Consider the following 5,362-nt stretch of genomic DNA (forward strand, 5'->3'; position numbering starts at 1 on the left):
GGCAAAAGAGTTGAGGGTACAACTCAAGGATTGTGGCATTGATAAGAAGGATATGCAATTGATCTTCAACTTGATGGGAAAACTTCCACAAGAATATGCAGCATTTGTTTCTAGTTTCCAAACCCATAGGATAACAATAAGTTCAAGCTACACAATGCCTACATTTGATGCTTTTGCTGAAATATTGATGATGAAACAAACTAAGTTGATAAGCATGGGCATTCTTAAGGTTTCTAACTCTCAAGAATTAGTGGAAACTCAAGGGAACAAAGGAAATCAAGGAAAGGACAACTCAAACAAGAAGAAATAGCAATCAAAGCCTAAGGACAAAGCACCATCTTCTCCACAACAATTAGATTCATCCTCTTTCAAGAGGGACAATTCACCTAAGAGGGAGAGGCCTACTTGTGCCTATTGTAAAAAATTTGGTCATGAGGAGCATCATTACCATTCTAAGAAGATTGATGAGCTCACACATCCTCAAAAAGAACAACATTGATTTGCCTAATGTCTACAAGAAGGATGATTCATCAACTTCCACATAATCAAAAGGAAAAGGGAAAGCATTCATGGCTTCTACAAGTGGTAAGACTCACTCTTTTGGGACAAGAAAAGGAAAAACTCTTTGTGCTACTACAAGACATGATTCAGGAAGATGGCTTCTAGATTCAGGGGCTTCTCATCATATGCCATCTTCACAGTCGATGTTCTCTTCATTTGAGCCTTGCACCATGCCACAAATTTTGATGGGAAATCATACATACATGGATGTGATTGGGAAATGATCTATTGCCATTGGGGATAACTCCTTTAATGATGTGTTGTGTGTACCTCATTTGACAAACAATCTCCTTTCCATCTATCAAATCACACATGGCACAACTAAGAAAATTATGGAGTTCACACATGAGTCATTTTCATTAGAGATTTGGAGACTAGAGCTATCATTGCAACTGGGGTGGTTGATCATGCATCTCAGTTATTCTACCTTTCAGATTTTATTGATGATAATGATTTCACATATGTTGATTCTTCACATGATGATCACACTTCTTGTGATGGTTCAGATTTTGAGGAGAACTTTTGGTACTTGAACTTAGGGATTCTCACATGTGACCCTGTTCTTGAGCCTTGTGTTTCATCTTCTCCTATTGATATCACATCTCCTATTGCACCTGATGATGTAGATATTGTGACAATTTTTCCTTCATGTGATTCAATGCAGCAGGATATCTCATGTCTTCCATCTTTAGTTTCTTGGGATGATTACTTGAAAGACATTGCAGGTTTGTTTGTGGAATCCTATATTGCAGATTTGGGAGACACCATTGATGATATTCATCCTCTTTGATGAAGATGATCCTTCTTTGATTGTTACAAGGGAACACTCTGACCCTCTTGTTCATTCTCTACATGATCATTCTTTCGAGGTTGACATGATTGTGGATACTTATGCACAACAGTTGGAGGAGGTCTCTTTATGTTTAGAGGAGACATGTGAGTCTTTGGGACATATTCTACATTCATCTCTACTAGATCTTGGAGTGCCCTTTTTAGCAGTGTGGAGCACTTTACCACCTTTGGAGGGGGTATCTTTCATCTTCAACATGGGGACACTTGAGCATTTTTAGAGACGTCATTCATCATGAGTCTTTTTCATACATCTTCCCTTCATGATTGGGGAGACTTCATGGGTACACCTTTGGTTTTGTTTCTTCCTAAGGGGATGAATATTGTTCGATGTTCATGGAGTAGTTTTTTCATTCATTCTTGAGCTTCTATCATTGGAATAGAATCCACATTGAGGGGGGGCTTCCTAGCTTCTCTTCTTCTCTCATATGGGGGGGACTTTTTCCTCACATGGGGTTTTATTCCTCGCATACTTCTATGAGAGTTCTCTTTTATAGCTTTCATCTCTCTTTTGGGGGAGGGTTTTTTCCCATTGGGTTTTTCTCTCTTTCCCCGCTTTGTGAGAGATTTCATTATGCATTTGCATTTGTACATGGGTACCTAACATGGCCTAGTAGCCGGGAGCAATCTTACATTGCTTAGTTGAATTGTAGACTTAAGTGCATTCCCCTTAGTGTTGACATTTTTGATGATTTTGTTGTGATTGTCATTGATGGACACACACTTGCTATGAGATCACTTTTTGAATGTATAAATTATGCTCAACCGGTATTTGTTCCAAACTAGTATTATGTTGTAGTCTTTAGACTATAGGTGTTATGAAGAAAGTGTTTATTGATCTCAAAGCAGGATGAAGACCCAACCACCATGAAGAGCTCAAGCAATTTGAGGATCTTCAGCAGAGCAGAACAAAGGAGCTAGAAGCGGTAGTTATCATTTTCCCAGTCTTCATTTTTGTCAACCAGTAATCTGTTTGAACCGGTATATTTTTGTGATGAGGTACCATCCACCGACACTTTGATGATGATTTTGTGTTGTGTTACCAAATGTGTCTAGATACAATGAACCTAGGAACTTGCAATATAATCGTATTGGACCGACATGAAATTATATTCCTTTTAAGGACATCATGTCTAGGGTTTAGAAGTAGAGTATGTGTGTAGCTGTTAGGTTTTTGGTGGTTGACGAAGTTCTTGTATGTGCAATCTTAACTGAGAAGATCAAGTCTGTGTGTTGTAACAGAGTGTGGATTTACTGAAGACTGAAGTAATGCTAAAATGCATTAGCAATGAGCTACCATGGATCTAATCAAGTAGATTGTGCCATTTACTAGATCACTCACTTGTTGATTACTCACATCTTTGACAAGTCAAAAACTCTTAACCGAGTAGGCCCAGAAAAGCCTTTGTAAATCCTCTAACAAGGTGATTCACATCTGTGGATCTAAAATCCTCTCATAAGGTAGTCTTTAATCAGACTTATCTCCTAACAGAGATTGAGATTCCTAACAGGATCTGTTCTAGTAAAGAATATTGTATGACCTTAATCGGTCTGGTTACTATTCTATAGATAGTTACTTGTGAGTTTCATCTCACCATGGTTTTTCCCATTTAGGTTTCCACATCAAAATCTCTTGTGTTATGGTGATTATGCTTCTATGGGTGAATGTCTTATTTGCTATTTGGTTTACATGTGTGTTAAGCAATTTGTTTGTGAAACTGTTTTACTAGTTTACTGCTAGACTGTTAAAGTGTTTAAGTACATTATTTATTGATATAGTAATTCACCCCCCTCTCTTAGTATTCATCAATTGGTATCAGAGCCAACCTTTCTATAAGTCTAACCACTTGGAAAGAGATATGGGGGAATACACTATGAGGGAACTTACTCATCGGCTCACTCAGATTCAACAAGTTTATGATGAACTTAAAGTTAAATATAAGGCCTCTCAGGCAAAAAGAAGAGAGCATGCTGAAAAACTAATGGAGCTAATTGAAAACAGTTCTTCTGATGAAGCGGACATGGAAGCCCTGATTCAAGAAGTGGAAAAAATGAATGAATCCAATACCAACTTGAGAAAGGAGTTGGAAGGACTAACTATCCGAATGTGTCAAGAGCTTGAGAACCGAAGGAAAACTGAAGATCTGGTAAAAGACAAAGATCATGAGATCTCCAAGATGAAGCAAGAAATCATTGTTCTCGCCTCTCATCTCCAAGAGAGTAAAGTGGAAAAAGAAGAAGTGCAAGGTGAACTAGACATGGCTATTTTTGAGAATGCAACCTTGAAGGAATCCAATGCTGCTATTGCCAAAGAACTCATTAAGTCAAAGGAAATACTTGGCAAATTCAATAAGAGCACTATCAAGCTTGAGTGGAAGCTTGAATCAGCTAAACCGGTAAAGAATACCAATGGACTTGATTTCTCTGATTATGAGGAAGGTGAGACCTTTGGAACAAAACATGGAGCATCAAAGAAGCAACTGACACCAAAGGATAAAGGTAAGAAAAAGTTCAAAGTTGTTTTCTTTAATTGTCTCAAGGAAGGACACACTGCCAATGTATGTAGAAGTAAGGCTTACAATAATTTTCGTTATTTTCTAAATGATAAGCCTAGACCTAATAGATTCAATGGTAATTGTTATGCATGCAACAAGTTTGGGCATAGAGCATTCGAATGTAGGTCTGTCATGCACAACATCGGAAGGTATACTCAAAGGAGTCAAGGAGTGTTTTCTGAACCCTCTAGGAACTGGAACCCAAATTGGTTTAACACCTATAATCATTAGTGTGGAAGCGGTGGATATCAAGCAGCAACCGGATGGAGAGCAACGTGTTTGTTTTATTATGGTTATGGTCACACTACTGCAACATGTAGAAGGAAGAATGGAAACATGAATAATGGACCTTGGAGAGCACCTAGAATGGTTTGCTATCATTGCAACAAACCAAGTCATACAACAAGATTTTGCAGAACTAGAAAGAATATATTGGATGATTACTTGGTCACTCCAGAAGGAAAGATTGATGTTGAAACTGTTTAAGTGGATATGAAGAAAACCTAGAAGAAGAAGCTCGAAGAAGTGATTCAAGAAGAACCGATTTCTGCACCTAGTGTGGAAGTCGCTAAACCAACAAACTAAGCATCAGAAAAGCTTAGGGGGAGCAAATGGTGAAATGTTTCGAACCCCCAGTTTACAATGGTAAAAGACCTTAACTGGTATGTGATACCTGTCAGTTGGAAGAAGACCAAAAATGGTAAAAGGCAAATTAGGGTTTAAGCCCTAATATTGGAGCATTTATTAGGGTAGGTGAAGAACTTGTTTAAAAGAATTTTTTCAAAGTTATTTTTCACTTATCAGTTCTTAAGAGAAAAAGTTTTCAAGCACCGAGTGAAGAAAAGCGATTTGGATTGCGATTCAAAGAATTTTTCAAAATCTTGAAGAAGAATCAGAAGCAAACATCTGTTGGTGAAGTGTAGAACACAAAGCAGCATTTCAGTAACCAAGGGAGTGTGTGGTGAAGTATAATTTGCGAGCCCTAAATTTTTATTTACGAAGGTACTTTTCAAATTTTTCTGTTTATCATGGCTTCTGCATCACACCCTAGCTCTAGTGCACCCATTGATTCTGTAGACTTCATTCAATGGAAGACAAAATATAATGCCCTATCTCAAATACCTGCTGGTGTCATAGTCAAGGAAGGCATTTCCGATTACATTGACTCTAAGATTGAAGATCTAGGATCTGTGGTGAACCATTCTTAGTTGAGTTTGTTCTATGGAAAGGACAAGAAGATTAAACTAGAATTTAGCATCCTAGAAAAGAAGAAACTTCACAATACAGTCTACTTCTTTGAAGAGTTTTCAGATGATCACATCCACATCATGCTGAGCAGAGTGCATGGTCATAAAATGTACTTAGAGTGGATGCATGACATCACACCAAAAGCGATT

This window comes from Cryptomeria japonica, chromosome 7, assembly GCF_030272615.1.
Source record: "Cryptomeria japonica chromosome 7, Sugi_1.0, whole genome shotgun sequence".
NCBI lineage: Eukaryota > Viridiplantae > Streptophyta > Pinopsida > Cupressales > Cupressaceae > Cryptomeria > Cryptomeria japonica.